This window comes from Helianthus annuus, chromosome 11 (genome assembly GCF_002127325.2).
Source record: "Helianthus annuus cultivar XRQ/B chromosome 11, HanXRQr2.0-SUNRISE, whole genome shotgun sequence".
NCBI lineage: Eukaryota > Viridiplantae > Streptophyta > Magnoliopsida > Asterales > Asteraceae > Helianthus > Helianthus annuus.
This window is the reverse complement of record NC_035443.2, coordinates 93,904,714-93,922,796: the sequence shown is the minus strand read 5'-3', so window position 1 is coordinate 93,922,796 and position 18,083 is coordinate 93,904,714.

Here is an 18,083-nt window from a genome sequence, read left to right as displayed (position 1 = left end):
TTTCATTTTTTTTACTTGTCTAAAGTTTAAGTTGGGAATTCTAAGACTAACAAGGTTATATTTTTACAAATTTACAACCGATAGCGTCGTGATAAAAAGAACCAATATAAGAAAATTATGAAACGGCATGACAAGCTTAGTTAAAATTCGATTATATATACATGATTACATAGAAAAACCCATTCCCACAAAAAGTGAGTTTTGAGCCTTTATTGAGTATAAAAATATACATCTTTACGCTAAATGCTCATTTTTCGTTTCTTGTGTGAATAGCCGCTTGGTTCTTACGACTCTAGAACTTGCCACGACAATTCATTCCCGGTCCTTACCAACTTAAACCCAAGTAAGTAAATGATGGAGACATTAGGACTAACCCTTTTTCTTGCAAAACCATTATTTTTATTTTTATTTTCACCTACCCAAAAACTCCCCCTAGTTAACCCCTTTGAGCCTAAACCTTTTCATTTCTTAACCCAAAACCCTTTTTACCCACCAAAAACCCTTTTTATTTTTTTCCTTTATTTTAGTAACAAGCTCGGTTTTCGTGTGACTGAAAAAAATAGAAGTTTACAATGAAGTTAGAAATAAACAAACAAAGCTCCTAAAAAGCTTGTTTGAAGAAATACTTCATTAAAAATAAAAAAGTCACTAAAACAAAATGTTTTACGAAAACCGACGCTTTTTACGCTTTTCGTCCTTTTCGACTAACCACTAACCCAACTACCTACCTTTAGCCCAAGCCTTTACCCAAAAAGTCCTCTTGATATTTACAAAGGTAAAAAGTTAAAAAGGAGGAGGATTGATTGCTTGGCAAGCCTATGGTAGGAATAAGTTCCATGCCGCTCTCGAGTGATTCACTAAAAATACACCTTCGGCCGAGTGCGAGTGATTTCCCCCGTGAGGTATGTGAACTTGTATATAAATGGAATCTTAAAAAGGCATGCTATACCCAAATAAGTAATTGTTCTTATGAAACGTTCTAAATAAATCATAACGAATAGGATTGTAAATAAATAAAAATAAAACCCAATAAAGATCTTGGATTCCCGACACTCTATGACAAGCCAAAAGCTTCTCTTCTACCCATTCCATTTGGGAGTGTAAGCCACATATTAAAGAGTTTTGCTTGAGGACAGGCACAAATTCAAGTGTGGGGGTATTTGATGTGTGTAAAATGAAACATATAAATTACATCAAATGAGGCATAAAACTAACCATTTTTAAGTACTAATGTTGGAAAAAGAGTGTTTTTGTCTTCCTTTTGTATTTTCAGGATTAAATGAGCACAAATTAACAAAAGAAGCAAAAAGGCAGCTAAATCTAACATAAATACAAGAAAAGGAACATAAGTGGATTGCCCGACCCCTCGACAGCATCCTCCCAAGCAAAACAGAGAAGGCAGAAGACTGAACACGTCCCGTGCTCAGCCAGCACGGGGCCGTGCCCAAGAAGCAGCAGAAAAGACAAACCTGTAGAAGCTTCCATTGCCCACCACGGGGCCGTGCCCAGTGAACATGGGGGCGTGGCGAAAGTACTGCAGGCGCATTAATTGTAATTGCGAATTACAATTAATGAGGAGAGAAATTGTCAGACGGGCACGGGGCCGTGTGCAACGGACACGGGGCCGTGCCCAGGCTTCTGTTCAGCCTATAAATAGGAGTGCTTGGCTTCATTGCAACTCATCCCTTGGCACACCACCTCTCTCACACTTCATCCACCACCCACCACCACCATAACACCATCATCCACCACCATCATCCATGTCCATCATAGAGTGTGTGAGTCGTCTCGGGATCCAAGATTGATCGTAAGAGTTCTTGACAATCAAGGCCATGTTTGCCTAAGTCTCTTACATCACTTGGTGAAGACAAGTGTTTAGTATAATACTTTTTATTTTTAATCTTTTGCACTTTTTATTTGGTTTTGTATTAATGACTTTAATAACTAGTTGCTTATGTTGAAGGTGATTCTTCGTTATCGTTTGTCCGTGGTGTCTTGGCATTATTTTACTGTCTATATAAAATAAAAGATTTTCACCATTCATATCTCCACGGTCTATATGGAGGTATGTTGGCTACCTGGTCGGGGGTTAAGGGAACAGTTTGGTAAGGGTCTTGCCCTTGTTCAGCATTTAGAGGTCCTGCAAGGGACCTGGGTCAAATTTAGTAGGATCTCCTTCAATACCCATAGGTATTGGATGGCGGGGATCCAAACTCTTTGACCCCCTCATAAGTTAACTACTATTAATACTATAACCCGGCTATTTAGGACTGTATCCCTGCTGACTCAGACTACTTAGTCGAGCGTAACGTCACCTCCAAAAGAGGGGCCTACCATAATTTGCATTAATAACTTAATTCATTATCTTTCAATAATCCGACCCTTTAGGATTGTATCCTTGCTGACTCAAACTACTGGGTTGAGGGTAACGTTGCCTTCAAAAGAGGGGCCTACTACAATAACTAAGATAATCTCTTAAACAAGTGCAAAAGTGCGAAAATAATCAAAGGTTATACTAATACACGAGTCAGATCCAAGTGATTCATCTTGTCTATCTGTTTTTATTTTTATTTTTCAGCATTTAGTTAGTTTTTATTTTCTTAGTTTAAAAAATCTTTTCTAACATTTTGATTTGGTTAGACGTTGAGGATAAACCGGTACTAAAAGCTCTTGTGTCCTTGGACGACCTCGGTATCTTACCAACACTATACTACGTCCACGATGGGTGCACTTGCCCATATGTGTGTTTAGTGTTAGTAAATATCGTGTTTTATAAATTTAAAACGTGGCTAAAAGTGTAAAAAGGGCTTAAAATATACATCTAAAACATATACACACTGACACGCATCATTCCCGTTGCCCTGATTGTTGTTATTGTTGTTGTTCTGGTTCTGGTTTAACTGGGGGCAGTCACATTTGAAGTGGTCTTCAGCACCACATTGATAGCATCCTCTGTTGCCTCGCTGCTGTTGCTGTTGCTGGTTTCGTGGAGCAGGCGGTTGTTGTTGCTGATTCTGGTTCGCAGGTCGTGAGCTTCTGCAATCTTTAGCCTCATGACCAAACTTGAGGCACTGCTGACAACGACCCTTGTTGCACTGGCCGTTGTGATGCTTGTTGCAAGTATTGCACCTTGGAAGGTTTCCCCGATAGCCACCCTGTCTCTGACTACCAGAAGTTTGCTGACCAGGGCTCTGGTAGTTATCAGTCTTGCGCTGCTGAACCTGAGACTGAGTTGTAGCTGAACCTTTGCTGGAATCCCCATCCCATTTCCGCTTGCTATCACTGGGAGTAGCGGAAGTAGTAGTAGTACCGATAGCACTGATACGTTTAGGCAACCTGTTCTGTTCCACTGCCTGATCTGTGAGGCGATGAGCAAGACGTTGAATATCCTGGATATTATTAAGGTTGGCCGATGTCATGTGACTTTGAATTTCTGGTGCCAGCCCTTTGAGATACAAATCTATACGCCTGATAGGAGGGTCCACCATAGTTGGACACAGGACGGCCAACTCGTTTGACCTTTTAGTATATGCCTCAATTTCCGACCCAGTCATCTTCAAATGGAAGAACTCCACCTCCAGCTTGTGGATGTCATCACGAGTGCAGTATTCCCGTTTAATCAGCTCTTTGAAATCATTCCAAGGGGTGGCGTTAGCAGCTGCCAACCCTAAAAGCTGAACTTGCGCATTCCACCAAGTCAGCGCAATACCTTCCAGCGTACCAGTGGCGTACTTCACCCTGCGAGCCTCAGGGCATTCACACATCTCAAACACCGACTCGAGCTTTTCAAACCAATGGAGGAGTCCAACTGCTCCCTCAGTGCCACTGAATGTGCTTGGACGACAGTCCATGAAATTCTTGAAAGTGCAAACAGGTGGCTGAGCGTGTTGACCTGTTGTGTATAAGAACAGGACAAGGTTAAGCACAAGAGTTGGTTTAGGAGTGTAGGATCTAGGGATCCTAGTGTGAGTTATGACTGCAGGGTATACCTCCTACTTGTGCGGCTGCAAGTGCCGCAGCAACTTGTTCGTTAATGAGAGCCGTCAACTGGGCTTGTGTCAAGTTAATGCGTCCAGCCATGATCTTCATAGCAAAAGTAACGTAAGTAAGAGAGGTTCGCGAATAGTGCGATGACAGAACAGAGTAAGCACACAAGTGTTCTCAAGCAATAAAGAATAGTAGGCAATGTAATCTAAGCATACCACGAGCATAGTTCTATGTAATTTAGCAAGTAGGCAATGTATACATGAATAGTAGTACCTAGTATGTTGAGCCTTGCACGTGGAGCGAAGCGTCGTTGTGGATCGTTGAGCACTGTACTGGTTATAGTCTGGTTTTAATAAAAACGTTTTCCCCCATATTAAAACCAAGTTCTCTATAACCAATGGCTCTGATACCAATCTGTCACACCCCCAAAATCCACTCGCGGAGTATCACCGCTTGGAGGCGTGACTGACCAGGATCAAGCCACCAATCATATTGAACAATATATATATATATATATAAATGTAATTCAACCAAACCAATATGAAAGGTGTCCAAACATAAGTATAATATCAACGTTTAGCGGAAGCATAAAAGTAAACCCAACATAAGTATAAGTATGTAATGTCATAAACATTTAACAAAGCATTCGCGATCCTTGTCCACAACGACCGCGCCTCCCAGTGCAAGCTCCAGGTATACCTAATGACCTGCAAGGCATGTAATAGAGAGTCAACAACTAGTTGAGCGAGTTCACAGTGGATTGTTTAGTAATAGTGTTCATTTCGTAAAACGTTGGGTTGTTTAGTAATCCATGTATCGTATATAATTACATCGCGGCCCTCCAGGCATGTTTGCGAAGACTAGTGGGGGTTTCCCATATATTGTAGACTAGTTTTATTTGTATCGCGGCCCTCTAGGCATGTGTGCGAAGTTTAGTATCAGTATCGCGGCCATTCCAGGCATGTGTACGAAGTTTAGTATCAGTATCGCGGCCATTCCAGGCATGTGTGCGAAGAGTAGTGGGGGGCTTCCCCATGTATCACTAGTCTAGCAGTATCTATAAGTGACCTTTCCCAAATGAGGTCAGTAGTACGTAATTCCCATAACCATGTAAGTACAATCAATTAATCAATCCCATTCCCTACCCCGGGAATCCCATGCCTTAGTAAGAGTGTGAACTCACCTTGGTTTGCTCGGTATGCTAAGATATGGGCTCACAGTTAATCAATCAAGTCCTAGAGTATACATGCATACACAATCAGTTTATATTTACTAAGCCCACGTTTGCATATTCAATCACAGTGGTATTAAATCAGCAATCATGAATAACACAAAGCGCGTATACGAGTTCATACAAGTCATGCATAACATTTAACAATGGTTAGCTAACTCAGTTATCCTTTAACAGAAAGAAATCAAGTTACTGTGCAAATTTCCCATTTGGCGAAACACTCCCTGTTTCGCCGTGAACCCTCGTCAACGAAACACTCTGTGTCGCCTTGTTGACCCACGACGAATCACCCTTTTGTTTCGTCATCCCTAATCTCGGCGAAACACCCCCTTGTTTCGGCATGTCTGTTTCGTGGTGACTAATGTTGACGAAACACATCAGTGTTTCGTCGGTATTTGCATTCCGTAAAGTCATCAGTTTCGCCACATAACAGTTGCGTAGATAGAACCCTAATTGCCGTCACACAGAATCATACAGTCTTCAACATACAGGAATCATCATACAGAACTCATACGGTATTCATTCAACCAATCACCAACATCATAGACTACCGGTCATAATTTGATCATGCGTTAACCTTATGAAATCTAGCATATGTGATAGTCATTATATGGAAGTGCATCACAGTTTCTACAATATTAACATCCTATTCCGATCATTGACAACAACAATTCCAATCATATAATTGTAACCGATAATATAGATCACAACATAGCCAAATTCATCACTCAATCATGAACACAAACATTATCTAGCATTGATCCTAATGAATTCAAGCAAAAACAGTTAACGATGGTAACATCAACCATCACACGAAGGTTAAAAACTAACCGCGATGAATGGAGTAACAACTAGATTGATTCGGGGCTTCGGGGACACAAGATTGCCGTCAACAGAGAAAAGGGAGCTCTAGGGTTTCTTGTTTGCTAAAAATTGTAACAAATAGCCCGTAGAACTAGTTAAATACTCGATGTAACATACTGGGCCGTTACTGGGCCTCGCGTAACACTGGGCCGGCGAAACGTATCTGTTTCGTCGAACCTGTTTCGTCAATAGGTGTTACGGCGAAACACTTTGTTTCGTCGGTATTAAGCTCAACAGTCATGTAAGTATACAAGTTCATGCTCAAGGAATCTACAAATCAAACACTTTACTCATGTTAAGCACATAGCATATCAAACAATGTCTCATCTTATAATTCAGTGTGCAGTTACAAGTCAAATAATCAAGCAACTAAACAGTCAACGTGTAATAAATGCGAATAAGGAATCTTGGAAACTCGAGTTGTCACAAGTGGTGTAGTTCTTCTCATGTATCTTTGTAGGATCGAGAAATGACCTAACGAGTCGATTAGAAGAGTGCTCAGATAGAATCAGAGGCGGAATTCATTGATTCTGTCTTTGTTTAGCTTGATTTCACTATTAACTCTCTCTTGTATTGATAAGAAAGCTGTTACAGATGCGGAGACACTTCGACGGAGCTTCGCCGAAGGAAATCACAACTGAACTGACTGCTTGATTCCGCTCAGACTTTCCTATTTATAGACCTTCTGATTCCGCTTGAACATGTCTCAAGCGGAATCTCAACATTTACTTCGAGCGGAATCATAACAAACTAACTCGAGCGGAATCAGAACAATGTGATTTCGCTTGAACTTGACCAAATGACATTTCAAGCGGAATCTCCTCTAATTTCCACTTTATCGTTTTACGTGCACTATACAATCAGTTCTAATCTAAGACTCGAACGAAGATGAAGTCGACAGACAACTGCACCAACAGACTCCCCCTTGAATGTTGATGGAATCTTCAGTGAGAGTCTTCAACATTACAACTCTTCAATCTTGATCGGTCTTCTTCAGGAATTTTTCCTGGAATCATGTACCCGGATCTTTCTCTGGCTCTAACTCTCGTCAGACTCCCCCTCTCATCAAGCTGGGATCGTTGTCTGGAATTTGTTATCACCTTTGAAATTACATCCTGGCTTTTCTTCTGATTAAGCTCTTCACAGGTTCTGATGCATCTCCTGGTTTTCCGTAGCAACAGGATCAGAAACCTTTCTTTCACCTACACACATCTCAAACACTTATAAACAAATTTTCGCATTTAAAAACTTATCAAACACTTGCAACATTCTAAATTCTGATTCAACTTAATGAATCATCTAAATATTTCAAAATTTTAAATTCAAACACTCTTATCCAAACCATCAGTTCGTCATGTTTAGCCTTTGAATTTTGAAAATCAGCTCTTCATCATCAGTTGTCGAAAATCTTTTTGGATTTTTCAAACTATGTAAACTAAACAGAAATTTTAATGCAGAAATGAAATATATACAAACATTATTTTTGTTGTGAGTTTGTGAAAGAGGATCATATCAGTTTTGAGACATATCACTAGCATCATTAAGCTTTTGATCATTTTAAGTTTTAAACAATTCACATAGATTGACGATATTGTTGTCCACTTAAACTCAATCTAAAAACTTTCGACATGCTTACCGATACGTTAAGGTATATTAATTATGCACTAAATTCTTATGGACCCCACGATCTCAGCATATCCCCTCATCATGCAATACACTGACTCAAGTAATGCCTTTAAACTTTAATCAACTTTGATTTGTGCAAAAACAACGCAGAATGTTTAAACATTAACAATCAGGTGGATACTTCCGTATACACAGAGAAAGTCCAATGTTTAAACAAAATAAGGAAACTAAAAATAAGTTGAAATTGTTTAGGCTTTAACCACCAGTTCGATACTCACGTATACGCAGAGGTGATCCAAAGCTTAAACGAAACACCAAAGAAAATAAAGCAGAACGTTTAGGCAATAACATCCAGGTCGATACTTACGTATACGCAGAGGATGTCCAATGCTTAAACAAAATAAAGAAATAAAACAAGTTTAAATCTTTGAAAAGAAATACACAATCACAGTGTCATTTTTAGCAAAGTTGTGAAAGCTCACAAACTTAACCAGTTTTTATGCTTTTAGGCATTCAGCGATTACTGAGCAGGCACACAATCAAGAAGGACAAAACTAAGTACTATGCTTTCAACCATGTTTCCCACTAGAACTAGGCTTTTTCATTATGTTTGTATTGTTATCGCAAATCTACTAGTCTAGCTGAGCCTACCGTCACATCTTTAGTGAGATCGTTTATCGCTTTTGGCATAACATTTCTTTAGCATGCTGCGATAGTCTACTGATTTTCTATCATTTCCTCTTGCATCAACAAAAACTCATTTTTGAATTTTTCAATGTTTTTGACATTTTCAAATTTTCTATTTTTTAAAATTTTTATTCCCCCTAAAATCAAAATATGTTTCAATTTTGATTTTCTGGGAAAATTTTAAACAACCTGTACAAACTTGACAACCTGATGAGAATCACTTCAATTCTTCATCCACCTGGCGTAAACAATCAGAACTCCCCCTCACAACAAACTATTTTCCCATTGTGATTTCAAAACACTTAAGTTTGTTTTAATCAAAATGGTTTTTTTCGGAAAAATTAGTTTGTTTACCAACCACTTGTAGGTACGGGGTCACTTCATCACATTGTTTTTCAACTACTTGTATAAATCAAGTACAATTTAATGTCCTTGATTAACCACTTGTCGATAGAAATATCAATGATCAAATCAACATCCACTTCGGTGATATTTCTCAAGAAAGATGCCGATTCATGTTCCACACTTACCAACCTGGGAACTCCGGCAAGTCAGGTTTTTCTATTTGAAAAGTTTCACCCAAGCCTGACTGTTCTTGGGTGATTTTGAATTCTTGTTCAACAATGGTGGAAAATTTGCATCATCCATTGTTAAACCTGAATTCTCATTTTTTACCTCAACAAATGGCTCTTCTCGCATTACCATACTAGATTCATTGCCTGAACATGGCTCCTTTGACTTTGTCGAGTCAAGATCATTGCCAAGAACTGGCTCCTTTGTTTCCGGGGAAACAAATTCATCACCAGGAAGTGAAAATTTCACTTTCTTTGTTTTGTTAATCTTCTAATTTACCACTTTCTCTTTCTTCCCTTTCTCTTCTGTCCTCAGATTTGTATCTGATGAATCTGTTTTGCTAGACTTATCATTCTTTGTGGAGCAAGACGATTTATCAGAACTGCTGTTTGGTTTTCCTGATGTGCCCGAGGACAAAATTCTTTCGAGATACTCTCTCGCCTTCTTCCTCTTTTTCCTCAGTCTGTCTTTCTGCCCTTGTGAAAGCTTAACTTTCTTTTCTTGAACTTTTTGTTCTTTGGGCTTGACACTGACTGGTTGCTTTACCATTTTCTGAGATTCAACCCTTGATCTTTCCTTTGATCTCATCGGGCAATCTCTGGCAATATGACCTTTGATATTGCAGTTAAAGCATCTTCTCGTCTCATAACTCCAACTCTGGCAGATAACAGCAATGTGACCTTGATAACCGCATCGGTAGCACACTCTGTTATCGTACCAATCACCATTTTTAGTCCAAACACTCAGATCATAGACTATTTGGCTTGGTGATAGTCATTTCTCCTCCTGAAAACTGGATTTGGCTTTGAAGCACTGTGGTCAAACCTGCACCACTCATCACCAACTATTTTTGAGTTTTCATTTTTCAATTTTTTTTTGATTTTTGATTGCGATTGGATGATTGATCTGATGAACTTTTATTTTCTTTTTGAACAATTTTCTTATTTTTCATTTTTTGTTTTGAATCTGCATTCTTTTCCAAAGGTTTCTGCTTTGAACATTCACCTTTTTCTGTAGAATGCAAATTCGTTTTCTGAAACTTTTCTTTTAATTTCAAAAACAATTTCTTTTTCTCAATTTTTTTTCATTATCATCATCAGATTTCTCATCGCAATCTTCAATTTTGACTTTGTCAAAATTTGTGACATTGTCACTTATTGGAACAGAATTGATCGGGTTTGGACAGGGGAACTCTGAAGAAGTCACAAAACCTTTCAATTTCTTTTCAAGTTCATCAATTTTGTTCCTTGAATTCTCAACTTCATTTTCAAGCTGAGATATTCTCTCAAAATGAGACTTGATTGTCTTTTCGTTTTCATTTTTAATGTTTTCAAGAACAGATTTTTCATTTTCTAGAACTTTTATCTGTTCTTGAAATTTCATTTCATTTGCTTTCAGATTTTTGTTTTCAAGTTTTATCCAGAAATCTTCATTTTCTGAAGATTTCTTTTTGCTTTCAAAATCTTTTTCTTTCTCGTTCAACACCTTGTTTTCCAATGTCAAACTGTTCAAATCACTTAACAGTTTGGCATTTTCATATTTCAACTTCTCACAATTTTCCTGCAAAATAAGAATCTGTTTATCATCAGCTTGCTTTTCATCCTTCAACTTTTTGACTTCCAATGTCAAACTTTCCGCATCCTTCAAGAGTTTGCCATTTTTAGTCTCAAGTTTATCACATCTAGAGCACACCGATTCAGAACTTGAGGATTCAACCTTCACAGATTCTTCATTCTTTGAAACTTCCTTTGTTCTTGTCTTGAATGATCCTGCACAAAATATTTTAACGAAATCTTGAGGATTCACATTCTCATCGATATAACAACCCCTCTTGTTATCGTATTTCATAACATATTTTGCCCTAACACATTCAACAATCCTTTTGTTCATTTCATCAATCACATCTAAACTCATATCCACTAGATGTGTTTCCAATTCCCTTATCAAATCTTTCTTTTTCTTTCCATTTTCAAACTCATGAGTTTTAAGTTTGCTGATGAATCCTTTTAGATGTAATTTTGAAAAATTTGAATCCTTTCTTAAAATTTTCAAACATTCACTCCATTCAATAGGTAATGCATCTGCAAACTTCGTTATTTTTTCAGCATCTAATAAGAAAATCTCATGATCTTTTAGGTAACCTAGTAAAACATTATATCGGTTTACTAGATCATCCAATGTTTCATTTTTCAAGCACACAAAATATTTAAATCTTTTTACCCAACCATCCTTTTTCACATTTCTATAACTCTCATCTATAAATCCTCGATTCCAATCATTAAATCTCTCAAAATAATAGTTTTCTTGTTCATCAAACATCATTGCCATTTTTCAAACAGTCCCGACAAAATTTCACACAAAACAATCTTTTAAACGAAATAAGGGTTTTCAAGCGGAATACCCTTTTGAGCGGAATCACACTTTAACACAAAACAACTGATTTCGCTTGAAATGTTTCAAGCAGAATTAGTTATCAATCGAAGTATTTCAAGCGAAATAACAAACAATCAGTTTCAAGCGGAATAAGTTGGTTGAAGCGGAATCACTTAACAACCTTTCAAGCAGAATCTGATTGTAGCTTACTCACTGATTTCGCTTGAACATTTTCAAGCGGAATCTCACTTTTGAAGCGAAAAACACTAATTTCGCTTGAAATTTTCAAGCGGGATAACACAGACTCGAGTGGAAACACAAGTTACTTGTTCAAGCGGAATCAGGTCGAACGTTAATTTTTCCACTTTTTAAGCTGAATTTTAACTTGAAACTTTCACGAGTTTGTTAAATTGTAGTTTTACACATTCTGTGAAAAATTTGGCCAATTTGTAACTGTGAAAACTTGAAAAATAGTGAAAAGAAGGTGTAGAAATCAGAATTTTCCAGCGAAAACGAGCTAAACGGTAAGAACTCTTCCTCCTGAGCTCTGATACCACTTGTAGGATCGAGAAATGACCTAACGAGTCGATCAGAAGAGTGCTCCGACAGAATCAGAGGTGGAATTCATTGATTCTGTCTTTGTTTAGCTTGATTTCACTATTAACTGTCTCTTGCATTGATAATTGTAGGATCGATATTGACGATCTAATGAGTCAATCAGAGTCAAAATACCACTGTTTATGTGGCGGAATCACACAAACAGCTTGAATCAAAGAGAATGGAGTAGAAATAGACAGAATATCACTTTAAACACAATTTCTCATTAATTGATTATTGAAAAATTTGGCAACAGTTCGGTATACAACTTGATGGTCGGTGCCAAAATGAGAAACAACACAACTATATATAGGGGATCTAATTCCGCTTGAAATGACACCATGTCATTTCGAGCGGAATCACTACATAAACACATAAAACTTACAATTCAGCCCCTATACATTATATACTTGACATATTTGACCCCTAAACCCTATACAAGCATGACTAAGACTAAGACGTAGGCTTTAGACATCGTGCACTAACAAACTCCCCCTTGGATACAGCCGGAGTCTTCAGTCTTATCTTCAGGTCTTTAGATCTTTCATAGCGACTTGAAACTTTCTTCTCTTGGCTTTGGCTTCTTTCTTAGCAAGTTCCCCAGCCTATCATTTTCTTTCTTCTTTTTCTTTTCTTCTTCAGCCTGTATCTTCATCCATTTCCCTTTCTTTTCCTCTAGTTTCTTTTGTTCTTTTTCAGCTTTTTGCCTTTCTTTCTCTTCAACCGACCACCATTTAGAATTCCATTTACTTTCAGAATTTATGCCTTTCTGAAAGCAAATAGTAGCAACCTTTTGAAACTACATCGCTTGCCCTTTATCTTCAGATTGGAAACGGATCTTCTTGATGAATAAACATTCAATATCCTTTGCTGAGCAGTTAACTAACCACATCGGGTCATAGACAAAAATCTCTCTGATCTCTTTTCCAGCTCGATAAGTGATCACTGCTTTAGTAGATATACAACTGTACACCCAGCCCATGAAACCTTTGTAAAACTCCTGTTCCATTTTGGGCACTGGAATGTTTTTCATCGTTTTCGGATTTTTCACGTTTAAGATCGTCTCTTCAACACCTGTCACTGGATCTACCCTTTGAACTCTCTTCGGGTAATGAGGCTTCCAATGCTTGAAGTCTTTCAGAGCCTCAAACTTTACCAGGCCCCACATATTGAATGTTTTTCATCGTTTTCGTCTTTTTCACGTTTAAGATCGTCTCTTCAACACCTGTCACTGGATCTACCCTTTGAACTCTCTTCGGGTAATGAGGCTTCCAATGCTTGAAGTCTTTCAGAGCCTCAAACTTTATCAGGCCCCACATTGCAATATCATTCTTCCTGACAGGATACCCAACGTTCTTACCTTCGATAACTCCTCTACATCCCACCATGGAAGGGATATAATATCATGCAATCGCTCAAAGTATTGAACTCCACACTTTCTTCTAATTGCATAAGCGTTAACCTGCGGTAGAAATCCCCAGCTTATGATATCCCCCAAAGAAATACTTCTGTCTCTCTGATAATACTTCAATGGACGCTTGAATTTACGTTGATTGCTTTCCTTGAACCATTTCTTACGTTATTCTTTTAGAGGATCTTTAGTAGTACCGTCAAAGTTCTTGTCTTTAAGAATCTCAACAACTTTCCTTCTAAGTTCATCCCGATTCTCTTCACTAAAGAACTCCATCACTGTTGGAAGTTCAGAAGTGTCTTCATTCAGAATATCTTCATCAGTACAATCTTCAACTTCAACCCTGTCATACATATCTGCATCTTCCACATACTTGTATTCATATTCAGGTTGATGGTTGATGTCGAATGCATTCAATTCTTCTTCGAAATCAAACTTAAACTCAGCTTCATTCACTTGAACATTTTCAGTACTTCATCCAATGTGTAAGTATGCCTGATCTCACCTTCTTCAACATGAGGCTCTATTCGAAGAATAAGCTTTTCAACTTGATCAACATTTTGATCATCAACCTGCTCCCCCTCTCCATCAGCTCCCTCTGTTTCTTCATTAGCATCATCTTTCATTAAATCATCAACATTTTGTTCTTTGGAAGCTTCGGTAGAAGTTACACCTATACCACCCTGATTATCATCGTCATTGTCATCACCAGAACCATGACTACTCGCAGAAAACACTTTTTCATCATCATCATCATCATCATCATCATCATCATCATCATCCTCTTCTTCATCACCCTCTTCATCGTCATCTTCTTCGCTATCATCTTCCTCATCATCAATAGCAATATCTTCAAGTGATACATTTTCTTCAAAGATTGCTGATATGGAAGATAAAGGAACAGGATTTTCAACAACTACTGATGGAACAATTGATCTTTCAGCTACTGCAACACTGCCTGCAGCACCCTTGCCCTTATCTCTTAACCGAGCTTCAATTTCAGCTTGGCATTTAGCCCTGACCTCTTCAACTTGAATCTCTTCAAATCTTTGCTCTATCGACTTCCCGAGCATATTCTCTATCACCTTGTTCATCATATAAAATTCATGTTCCTTCAACGCCTTCGCAGCTTCAAGTTCTTTGTTTTTCAATTCAAAGTACTTGTTCTGTTCATCCCTGCGAGTCTTTTCTTCTTCTAACTCTGCCACTCTCACCTTTAAGACATCAATTTCAAACTGATCTGTATCTATCTTCTTCAATAAAGACTTGTTTTCAGATTCTAACTTCTTTACACGCATTTCTAGAATCTTTTCTCGATCAGCCACTCTTTTGTTCTCAACTGCCAATCTTTTGTTTTCAGCCACAACAACATCAACTTTTTGTTCAACATTCTTAACTTGTGCAGTATTTGCAAAATCAAAGTCTCCAATATCTTCAAGACCCATACTCAAGTTCGGAGGAACAGGTGGAAAACCTTTATACCCCAAAGAACCAGGTGTGGTTTGAAAGATTGGTTGAGATGTAAGTAAAGTTGTTTCTTGTGGTGGTGTAATGGTATGAATTTGTTGTGGTGAATGAGGTGGTGAAAGATGTAATGGTGATGGTTGTCTTGGTGGTGTTGGTTGTTTTGGAGGTGATTGATGAGATGGTGAGTGAGTAGGTGATTGATGAGGTATCGGTTTAGGTGGTGGTGATGGTGGTTTACTTGTTTCTTGGGAAGGTTTTTTCTTTAGAACTATCTTTGTTGGTTTCTTGATCATTTGAGTAACTTTCTTTATCTTTGGAGAAACAATCCTTTTTCGAGTACCAGCTTTCTTCCTTCCACCTAAAGGAGTTGATTGAGATTCAGATACATGCTCAGGAGATGGAACATAAGCAACATTATCTTTCTCCTGTCTCTTCCTCTTTCTCAACTGTTTTTCTTTAGCAGTCTCTTCTTGAATTCTTTTCAAACGTTCAGTTTCATCGATCTCATCATCAGAAGAACTAGAAGAGCTCGTAGTACTTTTGTCAACATCATCACCTTCTATATCATCAACGACTTTTTCTTTCTGAGCAACTTCAGCTGCTTTATCTTTCTTTGCATTAAACACCTTCAGTTTCTTCAGCAAACTTTGAGAATTTGGTGAAAGACGAACATCAACTTCTATATTAGCTTCAGCTTCAGTCTCAGCTTCAGCTTCAACATCAAGTTCTGCTTCAACATTAGCTTAAGATACTGGCTCTTCCACATCAGGCTCATCAATAAACATAGTCTTTGCAACTTTCTTTTGGCGTTTCTTGGGCAATGGCGATGAACCCTCTCCCTTCTATGCTTTAGGGGTGGCTTTCTTGCTTCTCTTCCTCGGTTCTTTCACAAACCAATCATTACGTGTACTTTTTAATTTTTTAAGAGCCTCTAACTCATCAGCATAAGCAGCTTCTTTCATCTCTTTTTCATTCCTCTAGTTTTGATGATTTACTGGATCTGGATCAACATAGTTTGCACCCTTGATAAATCCGAAAAATTCAGCTACTTTCGTTGGATCAGGATGATTCGGATGATATCTTGCTAGCTGCTTCAGTGAATCATTACTCATATGAGATAATACCTGTAAATCATTGTTTACATCTCTTTCAATATCAGAATAAGCATGATCAATCAACATTTGCACAAATCTTGGATAAATCTAAGTCCTACTCTTTGTTGTAATATTTTCAGCCATGTAATGAAAAACGATGTGCGAGAAATTGTACTTCTTGTTCAGAACCAAAGCTGTAACCATATTCATCTGATAATCTCGCATGGCGTCATAACCTCCTTTGCAATGGCTTAGAGCCTGCAGCACTGAATGAACTATAAACTTGTACGGCTTTTGAAACTTTGACTTCAAGTAATTCGCGTTATTCAATGCACCATCATATCCCATCCTCAGCATGCAACCCTTGACCATTCTCTCAGGAAACTTTGTTGGTGAATTTGCATCATCTGGAAAATTCTACACTTCACGAATAAGCGCCTCTGTAACAACAATTGTCTTCTTCTCATTATGCTGCTTCACAACTGAATGAATTACTTTGTTTGCTTCATCGTAAGTTGCATGCTTCCAGAAACGTTTAACGTGAGATTTATACACCAAATGTTGATCTGTTAGCGCTTTCTGAATCGGTACTCTTCTCATAAACTCTAGAATGCTGCTAAATTTCGACAGCTCTGTATTCTTATCCTCATCAAAGTCACAACAGCTGTTGTGCAACGGATCAAATATCACATTCGAACCCTGCACCACAACACAGTACACAAAATAATCAAACACTTGAAAATTTTTATCTTCAAACAACTTTCAAGCAAAAACACATGAAATGCATAACATTCCAAGCGAAATCTCATGAAGTAATTTCAAGTGAAATAACATGACATGGAAGCGGAATCATATGTTGGTGTTGAAGAGAAATCACATGTCAAGGTTTGAAGCGGAATCACTAAAACAGATTTAAGCGAAATCATGAAACATCTGTTTCAAGCGGAATTACAGAAAACCTTTTGAAGCGGAATCTTAAGATTCAAGCAGAATCGTGAGATACTTATCAAAACCTTTCTGATGATCAAATTGAACATGATGGCTTGTTAATCAGTGAAATCCAACCATAGGGTTATGTTTTAATTTCATTTTGACCCTCAAATATGCCCTAGATCTAAGTTTGTTCATACTGATTATCGTCAAACATACAAACAACCCTAGATCTGATACAATCAAACTCACACACATGATTTATACTACAAACCAACAACACTATGATGATTTTTGTTTGATTTACCCAAACATTAAACCCTAAAACTAAGTTTCAGTTCATGTTCTTGGCCGACACACACAATCAGACATGATATGGGTCAAATTATCCCAATTACTCACCTTTCCCATGTTACTAGTTGAGTAAACCAACTAATAACAACAAATCTGATCACAAACGGGCAGAGTAACGGCTCAAATTCAAAGAAATTAGGGTTTCGCTTGAAAATCGTCGAGAGCAAAACACTTGGAGCGAAATCAGAATAATGGTTTGAAGCGGAATCAGATGGCTATTTATAGGCCATCCGATTTCGCTTGAAATGGACATGAAATCTGTTCAAGCGGAATCACTTAAGAAGCGTCTTCAAGCGGAATCAGCCATTAAGTGTAAAAATTGTGTTTTCAAGCGGAATCAGAATTAACCTTTTCAAAATTTTAACTTTTTGACATTTTCTGATTTTTTGCCGACACACCTAGTTAACCAAGTCCAAGTTAATGACCTTGGTCAACTGTTCAGCCCACCAAGTCTAAATTAATGACCTTGGTTGACCAGATTATGAAATATGCTGACTTTTTTTTTATTTTGAAAACAGTTCAAATTAATGAACTTTCGAAGTTTTCCACCTTTCAAACATGTACCAGTCACTTTCAGAAACTCCTGCTCACCCAAACCTCATGAATTAGACATGTTCTGCACAAAGCTTTGATCATCTGATCCCCAACATCCGTTGTCAAAAATAAGATGAAAATAAAATCTTTTTGGATTTTAGAATGAGATAAACAGAAATCTGTACACACAATATTTTTGTGAGCGTGTTAGGGGATCATATCAGCTTCCGACAAGACACAAGCAGCATTAAGCTTATATTTCATACTCAGCTTTAAACAGTTCACATAGATTTCTGATATACTGATCCTCTTAAATTTTCACACAACTTTCAATCTGTTCGGGATATGGATTTAA